Consider the following 19,855-nt stretch of genomic DNA (forward strand, 5'->3'; position numbering starts at 1 on the left):
AGAAAGTACTGTACTGTAATGTATTGTTGTGCTACGGAAAAGGCAGTCTCATTGTTGCTATACTACAAAAGTTACTACTAAAACCTGTTTTACTTTCCAGAATAAAACAGAAAACTGTGCAGATATAAAACAGAAACACTGCAAAAGCAACATTGTAAATTTTCACTCATTAGTAGCGTCGTGATAAAACCGTGTAGTTGTCACATAAACTAACCACTGTGTCGTCTGGTATCTCACAGAAAGTACTTTAAACCCAGAATGTATTTTCAAGTAAACCAAAATGTTGCATTAAAATCTCATTAGCAGTACTGGTAAATGTTCTAAGTATGTAAGCCTTATAGTCGTTCCATAATCGTGCAACTAACAAGCAAGAATGTACACACACAATAACACTGGGTCGTCTCTTCACAATAACAATGCATTCGTAATTTCTGTTTAAAAATGTTCCCTAGGTTCTTGATCGGATATTTAACTTCAAACATTGTTGCATGTTAACAGATTCTAAGTCTGACAAGCATACTAGTAATGTAAAGTGAAAAGTTTTATGGCAATGACAAAGTTAAAAAGCAGATTATCTCTCAATAAATGGTTTTACATGTGAAATGTGGTGTAAACCTTTACTCTTCCTAGTACGCAGAGTTTCAGCTTCAACGCAATTATCATGCGGTATACGTCGGATTCTGTAAGGTCCATTGTAAACTAGAAAGAATTTGTGACTCAAGTGTTTCTTCTTATGTGACAATGAATGAGCTTTAATGAGAACTTTCTGACCAATATACAACTTCTTTGCATTTGCTTTACCGTGTAGTTTTCTCCTTTTGTCTGCTGCAGATTTTATATTTTTAAGAGCCAAATCAATTATGTCTTTGTGTCGAAGTTTACGTGTATTCGGGAAAGGTACAAGCTCTCTGATTCTGTTCGGTGGTTCTTCATTCTTCAGTACAAGAGTAGGTGGTAAAGCAGTGGAGTCGTGAGGCATTTCATTCAGCACGTTTTGAAATAAGTGTAAATATCTGTCCCAATGCTGATGCTTTCTGTGACAATAAAGTCTACAAAGCTTATTGATTTCTTTCATAATCCGTTCGGAGGGGTTACAATGTGGTGAGTGCAATGAAATAAAAACAGGTTTGATTTTATGGTTGCGAAGCATGCGTGACCAAACAGCAGATCTGAATTGCGGTCCGTTATCTGAAATGACTTTACTAACGTGTCCAACTTCACGTAAGAAATTTTTAACAAAGGCGTTGGATACAGACCGTCCAGTGGCTTTACGTAACGGTGTGAAAGAAACAAATTTTGAAGTAAGTTCAACAGCGACTAGAACGTACGAAAATCCATTAGATGTTCTGACAAGCAGTCCCAAGAGATCAACAGCCGCAAATTCTTTTAATTTAGAAGGAATAATAGGAAACAACGGAGCACGATGTGAGACAGTGGATGGTTTCGCCTTTTGACAAAGTTTACAAATAGACAAGACTCTTCGAATTCGCTTTTCCATATTGTTAAAATAACAAGTCGTTCGAAGAATATGATAACATTCTCGTGGGCCAAAATGTGCGTAGCTGAAATGAATGTACCAAATGAGCTTATTAACAAAATCGTCAGGAATGCAAAGTACCCATAGCTTGTCATCAACAGTGCAGCGTTTGAAGAGTATGTTGTTTCTAACCAGGTAATAATGCCGAATCTGTGTGTGTGTCTTTTCATGCCATTTGCTCTTGATGTCTTTCCAAATCGGATCTTTATCTTGTTCATGAGCAATGTCCTTTAAAGATGTGGTGATGAAGTTTTCAAAGGCGACTTTCTGAATGTAAAGAATACTGAAATTTTTCTCGAGGTTGCCTTCTGTGTTACTTTTCTCAAGCCCAGCCGGTGCGCGTGACAGTGCGTCCGCAACAATGTTCTCCTTACCGGGAATGTAGACTATTGTGAAGCGGAATTCTTGCAGAAACAATGCCCAACGTTTTAACCTATCATGATTTAATTTTGAAGACATAAGAAATTGTAATGCACGATGATCACTGTATACTTTTACGTGCTTACCAGAAAGAAAGAAACGGAATTTGTTAAATGCCCAAACGATAGCTAAAGCTTCTAATTCAGTAATGGAATAATTTTTTTCAGATTTTGTTAGCACTCGGCTAGCAAAAGCAATGGTTTTCTGAATGGTAGTGTCATTTTCTGTGGCTTCTTGAAATAAATGGGCACCAAGACCGACTTTAGAAGAATCCGTGCTAAGGCAGAAATCTTGTGACAGATCTGGATGAGCTAAGATTGGCGCGTGAAGTAACGCTTCTTTCAAAGAATTGAATTCCAACTGTGCTTGTTCGTCCCAGTTCCAAATAGTATTTTTTCCAGTGAGAGAACAAAGTTTTGGTGTAACAAGAATTTGCATATTCAGAAAACGACGGTAAAAATTTACGAGACCTAGAAAACTGCGGACTTGTCTTTTTGTGGATGGAACTGGAATGGCTCTGATTGCTTCTAACTTTTCAGGATCCGGCTGAATCCCTTCAGAAGAAATAATATGTCCCAAAAACTTCACCTTTGTCCTACCGAATTCAGACTTTTCCAAGTTAACTGTAATTCCAGATTCTGCAAAAATACGTAACAAACTGTTGAGGATGCGATTATGTTGTTCCCATGAAGCTTCTGCTATCAGAATATCGTCCACATATAAGGTGATGTGACGTTTTAAGAACTCAGGTAATATGGAATTTAACCCACGAATGAATGCTGCCGAAGAAATGTTCAAACCAAAAGGAAGTTTCCGAAACTGATAACAAACGCCGAAACAAAGGAAAGTTGTGTATTTTCTACATTCTGGATGAAGTTCGATCTGATAAAAGCTGGATCTGAGATCAATGGAAGACAACACTTTTACACCATTAAAATTTTGAAGAAGTTCTTCCATCGTCTGCGGCCTGTCTGTTTCAGGAATAATGATCGTATTGATTTGTCTCGAATCTAAGACAAGCCTGATCGATCCATTTTTCTTCTCAACAACATGTAATGGATTGTTGTATGAGCTTACTGCAGGCTCAATAATGCCCTCGTCGAGCATAGATTGTATTTCTGTTCTAACACGGTCCCTATAATGTGCTGGAATTACATATGGTCTAACACAAAATTTAGTATGCTCACGAACACGAAATTGGTATTGAAATCCCTTGATTGTTCCTGTTTTATGAGTAAAAACTGTGGAATGTGCTTGTAAAATCTCAAAAAGGTCCTGCCTATCAGTGTCATTACAATTCTCAATTGTTTGAATTTTATTCTGAATTAACTCATTAATTTCAAATACGCCGTCGATGTCATCCCTGTCAGTACTTGCAGAGTGATTGTTAGTGTCTAGTTCCGTAGAAAATTCCGAACTGTTGTCTAACAGAACGTAAAGCCGATTAATTTCCTCATCATGGTTTGAGAGCCAATCTTCAAATTTCAAAGCTATTGACTTACCTTCTTTTTCTAAAGTTATTTCAGCATCGTGAAAGTTTAAGATTGCTTTGAATTCATTCAAAAAGTCTACTCCCAATATAATTTCCGTCGACAATAATGGAACAATAAGAAAGTTCGTAGAGAAGCTGTGGCTTTGACAAAAGAATTCTAAGTTGGTTTGTTGGCGTACATCTACACTTTTTCCAAAGATTGCACCTTGTAATTTAATCTTACGTAACGGAAGTGTGGGGCAATCGTTCGATTTGTTGCATTTGCTAAAGGCTGTTTCACTGATTACTGAAATGGGACTGCCAGAGTCAAGTACTGCCGTAAATTTTACGTCATTTACTGTAATGTGAATCACAGGATATGCAATGTTGTTATGTTTTATGTCGTGTTCCTGGAGTAAGATGTCCCTAATGTCTTCCATTTTTACGTAATTACTAGCTACGGCAGCTGCGTCGTCAGTTTCATAAGTATGTTTTGTGGCTGCCAGCGGTGTGAGTCATTGCCTATTGTCTCTTTGTTGGCGCGCGTCGTTATTGGGGTTTGGAGACCTAACTTCTACAAATTCCCCTTGACGAGAGGGCCCTGCTCTGTTTGAATCCCGCCAGTTCTGATGCAATTCAGGTCTGTCGTTACGATCATATCGTCTGTCGTCATGTCGGTAGATTCCATAGTTTCTTTCTTGTCGGTCACATGGTGGAGAATTTCTCCCTGAATCGTAACTGCGCGCTGGTCCGTTGCGTCTAAAGTTATTCTGTCTCCCTTGATAGTATTTATTTTGGTTCCCGTATTGTCTGTTTATCTTATTATCTCTGTGATAGTCATTACCACGGAGAGGTGATCTTTCCCTGTAGTTATTACTACTCTGCCAACGGTTGTCATACGGGTGGTGTCTGTTTTGGTCACGATTTGTGTTGTGAGAATAGCCTTGTTGTGTAAAGTTATTACTTCTTTCATCGCGGAATTGCGACGGATGTGACCTGTAATTGCTGTGTTCCTGGTTTCGCGTTCCGCGATTGTCAGTGTCAATTTCTAATTCTTGTAAGAGTCCCTGAAATGCTTCAATGTCGTCTTTGCAACGTCCTGCCAAAATAATATGTCGTAAATGTTCAGGCAATTTGAGTAAGCAAATGCGGATGAGTTCTGAGGGGCTGTATGGGTTTGAAAGATATTGATTCTTATGCAACATGTCTTCAAAATATTTCATAAGACTGGAGTATTCAGATTGTTCGAAGTGTTTCATCATTATGATGCTATCTTTTACACGGTCTTGTGTAGCTTGAGACCAATACGCTGAGAGGAAGGCATGGTAAAACTCTCCTTCACTGTGGCAATCGTGAATTACCGATCGCATTCTTACAGCTGGTTCATTCTCCAAGTAGCCACACATAAATTCTAATCTGTGTTCCAACGACCAGTTGGGAGGAAAACAATGAGAGAATTGATGGAGCCATGCTTGTGGATGAATGTCGTTGCCAGAATTCTTAAATGTTTTGAATTTACGTGTAGTAATGAACAGCTTATAGTCAAAATCATCATGTCGGCGAGTCGCATATCGGTCATTGTTAGGTCGTGTCGGCCGTTCCATCTCAAAATTCGGTGCACATTGCCAATTTCTTTCATAACTTCCGAAATGCCCTGTGTTATTATTTTGCGGCTTTTCCGTATTTCTAAGTCCCTCTTCCCGTGTTGGAGCGCGAGTGTCCTCTGAAATACGTAATTCTTGTACTACTTGTGCCAGCTGATCTTGCACTTCCCGGATTTCTCTTTTGTACTGTGTATTGATTTGATTCTGATTTTGTTTGAATTTCCTAATTTGTTCATACTCTTCTGTGTCAGTGAAGGCTACAGGTGTTGTGTCATTCAGATCATCATCTACCTTTGTAGATAAGTTATTTAGCTGATCCGAAAGTTCAACTACTTTCTCTGACAATGAACTAATTTCCTCCATGTGTCTTTCTACTGTGTCCTTTAAGTTTTCCTGAGTTTTTGCAAGTTGCGTAACCGAATCGGTAGATGCAACTGAGTCAAATTTAGCTTGCAAGGTCTCATGATTTTCATGAACAATAATTTGCAGTTCTTTTATGGCTGCTTCGTGATTCTGTAATGCATTTTCATGCCGCGAAAAAATAGGTTGAAAATGCTCACAAATTTGTGTTTTTACGTCGTTACAGACTTTTTGACATTTCGATTCGATTTTATGTAACTCAGTAGTTAAATCTTCACGTGTTTGTTCAAGTGTGGTGTCTAACTTTTGAAGATTTTGTTCCATTGTGTCTAACTTTTTAAGATTTTGTTCCACTGTGTCTAACTTTTTAAGCTTTCGCTGTGTTTGTCTCTGATTTTGTTCCATTTGTTGCATTAATTGCAATAATAATGTATTAGTGTCTGGAATCTGTTTCTCTACGCTTTTCGGCAGTGCATTTGCACCGGAAACATTCACATTTTGACAAGCAGAAAATGTGTCTTGACTTATTTCAGAAAACGGTGATGACCCAAAACCTGAATCTACAGTATTTGCGAAATTGTGTCCTGTCATTTCGGATTCCTGAGGCGAGCTGTTGCCGACCGATCGATCGATAATGCTTCCCTGTTCACTACCTGTTTCACTGTCTACACCATTGTTTGCAGCCCGCTCCATTTCCCTATTCACAATTACCAAATTACTACTTTGAACATCAGTTAATTCATTACTCGGTGGCGCTAACACACTGCTTTCATTTTCACTGTCATTTCTCAGTTTACTTTGGAGCCTAGTATTACGTTTTTCACACGCCATAATTGTCACAATATTTCACACGACAACACAGAAAAACACAATTTGAAGAGCAAAAATAAGAGAACACATTAGCATAGCACTGAAAATAATATCTAGTTAATTGCAGCTGCGAAATACTTGGTGCAAATCTACATGCATGCCACAACTGTTTTACTGTACAACAATGAAAGACTGCAACTACAAAGGAGATTTTCTCTACAATTACGCGCTAGCAATAAACAAAATCTACACTAATTACACAAACTACAAGAAAAAATCAGAAGAGTCCAGTGAGGTATCCTCGGCTAAGGGTCGACATATGAAACGTCCCCTTTGAACAATTTTACACGACTGTGCTTAACCTGACACACAATGTTTTTAGCGCAACGCAATCTGACTTTCAAAATTCCCTACTAAAGAATGGCCCCGACTAACGTTAAACTATACCTTTCGCAAATCACTTACCTCACAAAAATCTCCGCTGCTCAAGCTATTGCAATACAGCGAGCGCCACTACTGCCAGCTAAATAAAAGATTCAAACTATGGAAGGCACTAACTACTGATAGTGATAGTTAGCAAATGAAAGATATTAATAGAGAACAAACAATGTATTTACCTTGATATCATCATGTATAAATATACCAGTTCATGACAAATTACAAATCTCCGCCATCTCTCTCCCCACATCCACCACTGCTGGCGGCTCACCTCCAACTGCCCAACGCTACGCGCTGTTCACAGCCAGCTGCCTAACACTACAATGGCGAGTATTACAACAATGCAAAGCAGCCACAGACTGCACACAGCACAGCCAGTGATTTTCATACAGAGGTGGCGTTACCAATAAAAAAACCTAAACAGCCTACTTACACATGGTCCAGATTGCTGTACACACCACCACCTTTAATACCCAGTAGAACGTCCTCTTGCATTGATGCATGCCTGTATTCGTTGTGGAATACTATACGCAAGTTCATCAAGGCACTGTCGGTGCAGATTGTCCCACTCCTCAACGGCGATTCGGCGTAGATCCCCCTTTACAATCTATCGCAGGTATGTTCGATAGGGTTCATGTCTGGAGAACATGCTGGCCACTCTAGCCGAGCGATGTCGTTATTCTGAAGGAAGTACTTTACAAGATGTGCACGATGAGGGCGCAAATTGTCGTTCATGAAGACGAATGCCTCACCAATATGCTGCCGATATGGCTGTACTATCGGTCGGAGGATGGCATTCACGTATCCTACAGTCGTTCCGGCGCCTTCCATGACCACCAGCGGTGTACGTCGGCTCCACGTAATGCCGCCCTAAAACATCAAGGAACCTCCACCTTGCTACACTCGCTGGACAGTGTGTCTAAATCGTTCAGCCTGACCGAGTTGCCTCCAAACACGTCTCCGACGATTGTCTGGTTGAAGGCATATGCGACACTCATTGGCGAGGAGAACGTAATGTTAATCCTGGGCGGTCCATTCGGCATGTTGTTGGGCACATCTGTACCGCGCTATATGGTGTCGTGGTTGTAAAATTGGACCTCGCCATGGACGTTGGGAGTGAAGTTGCGCATCATGCAGCCTATTGCGCACAGTTTGAATCGTAACACGACGTCCTGTGGCGGCACGAAAAGCATTATTCAACATGGTGGCGTTGCTGTCAGGGTCCCTCCGAGCCATAATCCGTAGGTAGCGGTCATCCACTGAAGTAGTAGCCCTTGGGCGGACAGAGCGAGGCATGTGATCGACAGTTCCTGTCTCTCTGTATCTCCTCCATGTCCCAACAACATCCGAACAACATCGCTTTGGTTCACTCCGAGACGCCTGGACTCTTCCCTTGTTGAGAGCCCTTCTGGCACAAAGTAACAACACGGACGCGATCGAACCGCGGTATTGACCATCTAGGCATGTTTGAAGTACAGACAACACGAGCCGTGTACCTCGTTCCTGGTGGAATTACTGGAACTGATCGGCTGTGGGACCCCTCTGTCTAATAGGCGCTGCTCATGCATGGTTGTTTACATCTCTGGGGGGGGGGGGGGGGAGGGGGGGGGTTTAGTGACTTGTCTGAACGGTCAAAGGGACTCTGTCTGTGATACAATATCCACAGTCAACGTCTATCCTCAGGAGTTCTGGGAACCGGCGTGATGCAGACATTTTTGATGTGTGCATCATGCATGAAATTCAATTTAATAAACAAATATCTGATTAGTGGATTTATAAGTAACAACTATATCTTTTAATAATGTATTCACTGCTCAACAACGCTTTCTCACGGATTTATTACATGCAGTAGGAGATTACACTGAATTTTTAAAGAATATTTTTATTTAAGAAGGTTATTATTTTGAAAGGTCGCGATATGAGCCATTTCATAATGTTTTGCTATAATTTAATTTCACTTTTTCATGTCTTCACCACTTAGTACTTTTAGTGCACTTAATAAATTAGGCTGGGAGGAAAGTCCAGTAGCAGTGTGTGTTTATCAGCAACAAATTCATACATTCCCTGAATTCATGTTCGTTTTGTATCTGTCTTACATGCTTAGATGACGATTTACTGAGTATCTGTCTTTCGTCCACCTGCCCCACACTTGATTATTACACTGAGAAAAAAAAGATATGAGATACTCCTAATATCGTGTCGGACCTCCTTTTGCCCATCGTAATGCATCAACACAACGTGGTACAGAATCAAGAAGTCGTTGGCAGTCTCCTGCAGAAATACTGAGGCCTGCTGGCTCTATAGCCGCCCATAACTGCGAAAGTGCTGCCAGTTCAGGATTATGTCTACTAACAGACGTATCGATTATGTCCCGTAATTGGTAGATGGGATTCATGTAGGGCGATCTGGGTGGCCTAATCATTCGATCTGTCAGAAACGTCCTTCAAATCATTTGCAAACAACTGTGGCCCGGTGACATAGTGCGTTGTCATCCATAAAAATTCCGTCCCGTTTTGGAAAGATGAAGTCCATGAATGGCTGAAAATGGTGCCCAAGTTGACGAACATAATCATTTCCAGTCAATGACCGGTTCAGTTGGACCAGAAGACCCATCCATCCCATGTAAATACCGCCCACATCATTATGGAGCCACCACCAGCTTTCATAATGCCTTGTTAACAACTAGGGTCCATGGCTTCATGGGGTCTAAGTCACAGTCGAACCCTACAATCAGATCTTACCAGTCGAAAAAGGAACTCATCTGACCAGGCCACAGTTTTGCAGTCGTCTAGGGATCAACCGACACAGCCACTATCCCAGGAATGGCTCCGCAGGCGATGTCGTGCTGTTAGCAAAGGCACTCGCGTCGGTCGTCTGCTACCACAGACCATTAACGCCAAATTGCGCCGCACTGTCCTAGTGGACACGTTCATCGTACGTTTGACATTGATTTCTGCGATTATTTCACGCAGTGTTCCTTTCCTTTAGCACTGACAACTCTACGCAAACGCCGCTGCTCTCGGTCGTTAAGTGAAGGCCGTCGGCAAATGCTTTGTCCATGATGACAGTAATGCCTGAAATCTAGAATGCTTGGCACACTCTTAACACTGTGGATTTCGAAATACTGAATTCCCTAACGATTTCCGAAATGGCATGTCTAACCACCATTCCGCGTTCAAAGTCTGTTAATTCACGTCGTGCGCCCACAACCATGTCGGAAACCATTTCACATGAATCACCTGGATACAAATGACAGCTGCGCCCTTTTATACCTTGTGTACGCGATGCTACCGCCATCTATATATCTGCGTATCACTATCCCATGACTTTTGTTACCCCGGTGTTATGGTTTACAGCTGCCCATCCCTCCCATTCCTACCCTCTTAGAAAGAATGAGTGACTGCTTCTTGATATTGGGTTTTCATAATGTCTAGTTTTGTGTAGGCTTAGAGAGTGGCAAAGAGGTTTCGTTCCTTCCGGTCGAAGTTTATTGTGCTGAATTCAGAAAGGGTTTTCTCCGACGACTTCCGCTACCTGTGAGGACTCCGATCTCAGAGTGTTCTTCACTCGTTCCTGGGGTGTTGAATAGAGAGGTTGCTAGTGTGAGCTCGATTGCAGTAGTGAGTGTGGTAACTGAGTTCGTGTAAGCTTCAGCTTAGTGGAGGTCTTCATCCTTTCATTTTGCAGCTTCAGACCTTAGTAAACATGCAGAATTTTTCGTGCAGAACTGGAAGTGATGAAGTTTTCTTGATTGTCCAGTTTCACTGCTAGGTCCTTCCTTCAACCAGAACTTAGAACTATGTAAGCGTGGAGTTCTAGCTATGCTTTATTAATGTTAATATTCGTGCATCCCAGTGTGAATACGCGTGTGACTGCGATTCTTATATTAGTTATTTCTCTGGTTCATTAGTTTCATCTGTATTCAGTGATTTCTGTCCGTTAGTACACGTGCTTTTGTTAAATCTCAAGTGTTCGTCATTGTTTTGGAGAGACCTCAGCTTTCAGAATCTGTTCCACCTTCTAATTATCCGCGGTAATTTACTTGTGTGGATAATTCCTTCCCAGGAGTAACAGACTTTTTGAATTTTTTGTATTTTTTCTTGGGCTGGCTTTGTGTGGCTTGGACCACGTGTTTGAGAAACGGACGAGGCTTCAGTTCGTCGGTTTTCAGTCCTCGTTCTATACTGGTAGGGCTTAAATTACATCGCCTGCACGTGTGCGTTGTGCTTACATGCTTTCCCGATCTGATTTGCATTTCGGATAGTATTTGTCACTCAGTTCCATGGCTTGAGTTTTCCGTGTTACGCCTTAGACCGGTGGGCCAAACCTTTTCCCGACTATTTGTGTTTGTGGTGCATGTTATAGTTCTTCTAGTGTCTTTTCTAACTTCGGCGTAGTGTTAGTCTGAATGCGAAAAGCGTATGTGATTCCTACCATTAAGTTATTCCTCTCTTATGAACCCCTAATGATTTACAAGCCCGTGAGACAGGGTATCGGATTATTTGTTGCACTTGAACAGTTATTTCAGAAAGGCACCAGCAGTCATTATGTTCTTATACAAGTATGTAATGCTTTTCCAATTCTTTACGCTAAAATAAGCGTTCAGTGCAAGTTATGTTGAATCTCACTGTTACTGCTCATAATTCATCCCGCAATCCCAATTTTTGTTTCGTAGGATACATCCTACACCGTTTTCCAGTGTGCAAATATATACAAGTCCATTCATTTATTTACTTATTAAGTAGTGATTTATTTTGTGAAGTAATCAACCTGTGAACACATTGATTATTTGATAATAATAGATTTAAGCACTCTTTATTGATGAGAGGCTTATCCTCTGTTGCATAAGAAAAGTACGTGGTGCTGGAGATACTTTGAATTAACCCCAAGGATTACCCAGCAATTGCACCACTGGCTCATTTAATCTATTAATTTTAAATAAATTATTTGATATAATCGATTATTTTGTTAAACGGCGACACTGAACTAAAATTATATTAAATCTTAAATTAACATTGAATAAATCTATATTGAATATGCCTCTTAAATACGCAAATTTTATAACCTAAAGATAAATTTCATTCCAATAGACAGCTTGCACCGCTACACTCATTAGATGCCGTTCAATGTAAAATCACACACTACAAACGGTGATTAAACGAAATGGAAGAAACTCAACTAAACTAAACTCCATCCGAACAGGTCTCAGAAGGCCCAACGATACCGACAGACCACCATGTCATCCTCAGCCCACAGGCGTCACTGGATGCGGATATGGAGGGGCATGTGGTCAACACACCGCTATCCCGGCCGTTGTCAGTTTTCGTGACCGGAGCCGCTACTTCACAGTAGCTCTAATTTTAACTCCTTTGTATTTTCCCGAGATATTCTATAGCAGGATAAACCGATATACTGGTTGATTCTTCAAGGAGCGCACACTCTCGAAATTTTAACAATAAACCACACCGTGATACAGAATTGCAGCGCTGAGGTTGGCTGAGCATTGTGGTGGTGCTTTCACTCTTATTAAATGAACCCGTAAAGAAACTTGCAGCTTTTATTTGGATCTTCTCTGTCTTCTCTATGAGTCGTATCTGGTTCAAAAATGGCTCTGAGCACTATGGGACTCAACTGCTGTGGTCGTTAGTCCCCTAGAACTTAGAACTAGTTAAACCTAACTAACCTAAGGACATCACAAACATCCATGCCCGAGGCAGGATTCGAACCTGCAACCGTAGCGGTCTTGCGGTTCCAGACTGCAGCGCCTTTAACCGCACGGCCACTTCGGCCGGCAGTCGTATCTGGTGCGGATGGAAGACTGACGAGCAACATTCAAGTACTGGTCGAACGAGGGTTTCGTAAGCTACTTGCTTTAAGGGAGGACTGCATTTCCTGACGACTCTTATAATGAATATCATTCTGGCATCTGCCTTAGCTGTGTTTCTTTTTATGTGGTCGTCCACTCCAAATCATTTCGCACGTATACCGCTGGATATTTTATGGATGTGACTGCTTTCAGTTACTGTTCTGCAATTGTATAATGGTAGAATAATGTTTCTTTCTGCCGGTTTGTGAACAGTACGTTACATTTGTTTGTGTTGAGGGCCAATTGCCATCGCTCGTCGATACTCTTCTGATCTTCCTGCACATCGCTACACTTTACTTTACTTTACTTTACTTTTTCGTGTCCGGAGAATTGTTTCAAAGCCTTTCAGCCCAATGTCGGGCCAATGTTTCTCTCTTCTCAAGCCATAGTTCGTCAAGGGTACAGCTTGTGGGGCAGATGGAACGCTGTAGAAGGTGTTCCATATCCTGAACTTCACCACAGTCGCATTTGTTGTCTCCTTCGTCCTTGAAGCCCCATTTGGCTAGGTTTGCTTTAACTGGTGCTACGCCTGTTCTGATGCGGTTCAGTGTTCTCAAAATCTTCCAGCTTGATGTACTGCCGCTGGGCATTTCTCGTGAGGCAGGGTAGTCCTGCGGAGGCTCGTTCAATTCACTAGTGAGAAATCTCTTGCGTGATTTAAGTCTGCTACGTCCACATGAAGAACCACGCAGCGGGTGGCGCTCGTCGAAAATCTGTTTAAATTTTTCTGTATGTTCGTGCGCAATTCTTCGGAATTCAGGAGATGAGAATCCAGCTGCTTTGTATATTTTCGCTAGTGGAGTGGCTTTCATGCATCCTGTTGTTAGTCTGCATGTTTCATTAAGGACTGTAGTGACTTTTTTGGCATGTGTGGATCGAGACCATACAGGGCATGCATATTATGCCGTGGAGAAGCAAAGTGCTTAAGCAGTTGTTCGTATTACAGTCGGACTAGCTCCCCATTTACTATGCGTCAGTTTTCTTAAAATATTGTTTCTGGCAGCAACTTTTTGGCAGTTTTCACAGTGATATCTGTACGTCAGTGATCTATCCAGCACACCAAGGTATTTTGGTTTGCCCGTATGGTCCTGTTTGTTGCCATTCCAGGTGACGTTCAGCTCCCTGTTTGCCTGTTTTGTGGGGAGGTGGAAAGCGCTAACCTGTGTCTTAGATGGATTTGGTTTGAGGGAGTTCTCTTTATAGTGTTCAGACATTACGTGTAGCGAGCTTTCTAATTTCCCTTCTACTTCCTCGAAGCTATTTCCTTGCGCTGTAATGGCCAGATCATCGGCATACAAGAAATGGGTAGTACGTTCCGGTGTTGGTTGATCATTGGTGTATAGGTTAAGTAGTGGGGGGACCAGCACACTGCCCTGGGCGAGACCGTTCTTTTGTCGACGCCATCGGCTTTTTTTTCCGTCCAGCATTACATAGAACTGTCTGTTTTGCAGCAGAGATTCAATGATTTTTGTGAAATGATGATCCTTAAATGTACAGTGCAGTTTTTCCATTAGCTTTCTGTGGTTGACGGTGTCGTATGCAGAACTTAAGTCCACCAATGCTACACCTGTTATTTGTTTGTTTTCAAACCCTTCCTCTATGTGTTCTGTGAGTGCTAGGATTTGACTGGTGCATGATTTCCAGGGTCTGAATCGAGCCTGTTGGGGAATGAGCTTTTGGTCTGCGATATTTGCTATGCGGTTTAGGATTATTCGTTCGTACAGTTTGTACAGGTGGCACAGGAGTGCTATTGGGCGGTAGTTCTTCGGTTGACCTGCGTCTTTCCCAGGTTTTAGTAGCGCCACTACCTTTGATTTCCTCCACATCTTTGGGATCTTACACGTTTTTAAGCAATGATTAAAGAGCTGCAGGATCCATTGCTTGGCACTAGGTCCGAGTTGTTTGATCTGTTCCACGCATATATCGTCGACTCCCGCTGCTTTCCCGTTTTTCATTGAGTTCATTCCATGATTAAGATCTTTCATGGTAAATGGTATTTCGAACATGCTTGACTCTTGACTCTGAATTCTGCTGATTTTTATTTTCTGACATTTCTTGTTGGGTTTTCCATTTAGTAGGAGCTGATAGGCAATTTGATTGGGTGTTACTGAAGAGCATTGTTTAGCTGTCCCAAAGTCACAATTAAGTTTTTTTATTAAGTTCCAAGCGACTTTGCTACTGTGGGTCATATCCATTCTTTCCAGAGTTTCGACCCATTTCCTTTGTCTTGATTCACTAATCATTTCCATTAGTGTTTCCCCACATTGGACTACTTCTTCACTAAAGGGGTCCTGTTCGTAAAGCATTTCGTACTCCCTCAGGATGTTCTTTGATTCGTCAGAGAGACCTGGGATGAAATGTTCTCTGCAGCCTCGGGGTATGTGTCTTCGAGAAATCTTTTGGAGGGTCTCCACGAAAGTTTGATAATTTTCTGGAACTGGGTGTAGATTTTTTATTTCTGCATCCAGTTCCACAGCATATTCTGTCCATTTAGCTTTTTTAAAGTTGAAGCGTCTGCGGAATGGTATTTTCGTTGTTCTCAAAGCAGCGTACATTTGGACTCCGATAGGTCGGTGTTGTGTTTTAGGAAGAGGTCCGTATGCAGTTTTTAAGCATCGGTCTTCCACGTTTGCGCTTACAAAACAAATGTCAGGTTTGTATTCGCGCTTCCAGATTTTGCTGCTGAACGAGCATGGTAGCTTGGGATCATGGATCAGGGATAAGTTATTTATTTCCGCCCACTGCTCTAATTTATGTCCGTTATCGTCTGTATGTTTGTAGCCCCATGATGTGCTGTGGCAGTTGAAGTCTCTTAAGATGAACTGTGTTTTCTGGTTGTTGAAGTTTGGCGGCAAAGTCAAGTTGAACTTCTCTCCGGGCGGCTTGTATACTGACGTTACGGTGAAGGTGCTACACTCGACAGTCAGTAATTCTATGTTGTTTTATGTAGTTCTGTTAGTTGATATTATGGCCATCTCAGGTTTTGTGAAGACAGCGCTGCCATATTTAGGATGTGGATTTTCTATGGCTAATTTCATTCCTTCTATTTCTGGTCTTATTGCCCCTTCTTTCTTGTGTGTTTCTTGTATACACAGTATGTCCCATTTGTGCGCGCGGCAAAGTTGTGATATGATTTGCTGTTTGTTTTTGGTGATGCCCTCTACGTTTAGGCTTGCAATCGTCAGAGTTGGCTCTGAGAAGGGCCCATTCTTTTTGCTATTCCGGAGTTGGAAGGATTGGCCGTTGTCTTTTATTGCAACGTTTCCGGGGGACGCCGGCATTATCTGACAGACGATTCTCGGTCTCTTATCTCAGATAGTATACGCGTGGAGGCTCCTACCTTGTCCCCCATCGCTACAATTTTGTAGTATCGCGACTTTTCTGTATAGAAGACCATCATCCGCGAAAATCCTCATGTTATCCACATAAAGTATATGCCTCTGTAATTTACAAAATAAAGAATGACAGGAATATTTATTAAGACAGGACACCACATGAAACGTACGCCTTCTGCGGGGTTATGAACACAGTTTATTGTGGAACTTTACAGAGAGCTACCGCAACGAGATACAATTTTTTAAACAGGTAATCGGTTACTTCTATCCCGTACCGGACGTGTGAAACCAGCTGTGTACAAATCAATTTAAATCACATCTCTATCACAATTAGTTTGGGAGCTGTTGCGCTGTTAAATGTGATGTTTGGTTAGTCCACCAACCGTCGCCTTACACCGTCGTATACGCGATAGGTCGGGTCACACAAACAAACCGGGTTCAGTGCGCCGCGGATAATGACGTCGAATAAGCATGGCACACACATCCAACGAGTACGTTGATATTTTTCTGATGCTCGGTGAATGCTGACACGATGCCAATGAAGCACTCATGGTGTATTCCGTGAAATGTCCTTGTCGAAGTGCTCCGGCAGCCATTACGTTCTTACGTAAACGAGGAGCTGGAGGTATTTGTTTTAGATGCAGTACACAACGGTCCTCATGTCAGCTTAGAGACTTTGTTGCAGTTAATGGTATCGGCCTTAAATCTGTGTGGCATATAGTAAAGATTTCACCCGCACCACTTGTCACTTACAGGAACTGCACGGGAACGATTTCAGTAAGAGAGTTACTTTCTGGGAATGGGGCGTGCGTAATTTCACTCTGGACCCTTACAAAGTGTTCTGTTCTCCGATGAAACTACATTCACAAATTATGTTGCAATGCGTTACTGCGTTACGGGGCACAGAAAATCTTAGGTGGATACTTCCTGTCGATCATCAACGGAGGTTGTCCATTTATGCGTGGTGTGGAAACCTTGGAGATGAAATCGTCGGTCCCGCTACATCGCAGGTAATCTCATATGTGAGATGTATCGAATTTTTATCGTCGGCAGAGTAGATGCTCTCCTTGAAAATGTCCGTCTAGACATTAGAGGGGATATGTGGATGCAGCAGCACGATGGTCACCCAGCCCATTCTAGGCATAATGTTGTGCAAGAACTGAACAACAGATTCTCTAGAAGATGGTTAGAGCGCCATAGTCCTCAGGAATGGCTCGCATCGTCGCCTGATTTAACACACGAAGATTTCTTTTTGTGGGGATATCTAAAGAATCGTGTTTACGTCACTGAACCCACAACCCCAAATGACTTCAAACGGCACATCGAGGAAGCTTGTCGCTCTGTGACACCGGCGATGTTGCATCTCGCCCGCAGCGAAGGCGCATTGCGTTGTGCATTCAGGAACATGGCCAGATAGCTGAACACCTCACTTAATTCAACACTCCGCCACCAGAACATCCATCTGCCCATAGCCAAATATTATGTACAACATGTTGCATTCACCTCCAGCACTTTGAAGGTTTCTAGCTCCCAAACTAAACTTGATAGAAATGTGATTAATTGATTTGTAAAATGGCTCAAATGGCTCTGAGCACTATGGGACTCAACTGCTGAGGTCATTAGTCCCCTAGAACTTAGAACTAGTTAAACCTAACTAACCTAAGGACATCACAAACATCCATGCCCAAGGCAGGATTCGAACCTGCGACCGTAGCGGTCTTGCGGTTCCAGACTGCAGCGCCTTTAACCGCACGGCCACTTCGGCCGGCCAATTGATTTGTACCCAGCTGGTTTAAATATATCAGGTACATCGTAGAAAAAAATAATCTTCTATAAAAAAAATTGCATCTCGTTGCTGTAACTCTCTGGAAAATAACTCAATAAACTACGTTTATAACGCCGAATAAAGTGTAACGTTTCTTTTGAGGACTTATCTCAATAAATGTTCCCATCAGCTATCATTTTGTGTTACATAAGCATACACTTTATCTGAAACACCCTGTATACTGTGAAAGGTAATAATTTTATAAACAGATAATCAATTACTTCTATCGCGTACCTGACGTCTGACTCGCTTTTGCTATGCCCGAAATTACCTTTATGTCTGAAGATTTGATCCGTTGAGGATGACATGCTGTGTTCTGTTTGCCAGAAACTGTTCAGTGCAGGTACACAGTTGGCCTCATACTTTGTACGCTCGTTTTTTGTTCATTTGCGCCGGCCGGTGTGACCGAGCGGTTCTGGGCGCTTCAGTCTGGAACCGCGCGACCGCTACGGTCGCAGGTTCGAACCCTGCCTCGGGCATGGATGTGTGTGATGTCCTTAGGTTAGTTAGGTTTAAGTAGTTCTAAGTTCTAGGGGACTGATGACCTCAGATGTTAAGTGCCATAGTGCTCAGAGCCATTTGAACCATTTGTTCATTTGGCGGCGGTGTGGATCTGTATGGAACGCCCTCCGAAAGTCAAGGAAAACAGCATCTACTTGGGTGGCTATATCTACTGTTTTGTGGGTCTCAGAGCGGACTGCGTTTCACGCTACCATTGTTTTCGGAAACCATGTTGATTCCTACAGAGGAAATATTCGGTCTCCAGAAATGTCACAATGCGCAAACATAATACATTTTTGTATTCTATTTCAAATCCTTGGTCTGATTATAGTAATAGTAACCGACACCAGATGCCTGCAGTAGAACGAAAATAAAAGGATATTTAGACTGTTACTATTTATTTTGATAGCAACTACAATCGCGGAAATGTCAACATTTTGCTAAGTATTCATTTCTTTCTTCTCCTAAATCTTCTCCTCCGCTCTCCCTCTTCCCCTTTTTCTTTTATCTTTCCAGATTTTTTTCCTGTCACAGAACTATGCCCCCACTGAAACGGTGCCCAGGGCACGCGCCCCGACTGCACTACCCCACTTGCGCTTACTTGCCAAACAGGAAAATCTTTCGGGGAAAAGATACTCGCTGTCGCTATGAGGCAAAGCGCTAAAACCGGCTGAAGCTCAATTTCGTATAGCGATGTATTTTCACGGACAAAGATACTCATTAGGAAGAATTATTTTGAAACATTTTACGGCCCGACGTAGTGTCGGGTATATTCATTTGTAGCAGAAATTTAACCTGTCCTCTTAGGTTCCTGGCTAAGCACATCCACGGATATTATGACATATTCTGAAATAAAGAGCCAAATATTTGTGACAAACAAGGAATGTATGAGTCACTTCTGCTCGTTTCACTTGCAGCAATTTAAGCAGTATTCTCAGATTCCTCCTATCTAATCATACCCTCGGAAATCACTACATTTTAGGAGAAAACGACTAAATATTTGGAATAGGAGTGGCATTGCTTGTCGTTTCACCCTCAGTTCTAGTCAGTCAGAAGCCAGAAAAGCGAAGAAATTCATTCCTAACGTGCATATACCCATATATGTTATATGTATTATATGTGTGTTTATGTAAATAACATCGAATGTTGCAGAACATACTTTTATTTTATAAGAAAGTCCCAGAATGTGTTACAAATTCTAAGATGAAAAAAATTGTCATATAGCATGACGCAAGCCAGTACTTTTACACTCCATGATCCACAGCTTTCAACCCTACCAGTGTACTACACAAAGAACCTACAAGATGGGACATCAGAATTGTTTGTCTTGGAACCTACTGAGTCTCTTACCACTGATTGATTATTATTGACATTTAATTATAAGAAATCGAGCCGATGTAAACGTTTTGTGATAAATCTTCAGTGTGACGTTGCCTTGAAATGGCACACTACAATTTTCAATTGAAAAATGCGAAATACGATAAATCAATATGGCGTCTGTTGCACTGACGTATCGAGTGAGACGTCATTTTGACATCACTTGGTCGTAAGCAGAGCGTGGCGCTTCGGGTGGTCCTCCTTTATGTTGTTTTAAATGTCTGCCTGTTATGTACTGTCTCTCGCTTGAAGAGAGGCGCCTATAGTGCTGCCAGCCCGCCGCATACGGGGTATTGAAATTCAATAAAGAA

Source organism: Schistocerca piceifrons, chromosome 4, assembly GCF_021461385.2.
Source record: "Schistocerca piceifrons isolate TAMUIC-IGC-003096 chromosome 4, iqSchPice1.1, whole genome shotgun sequence".
NCBI classification, from domain to species: domain Eukaryota; kingdom Metazoa; phylum Arthropoda; class Insecta; order Orthoptera; family Acrididae; genus Schistocerca; species Schistocerca piceifrons.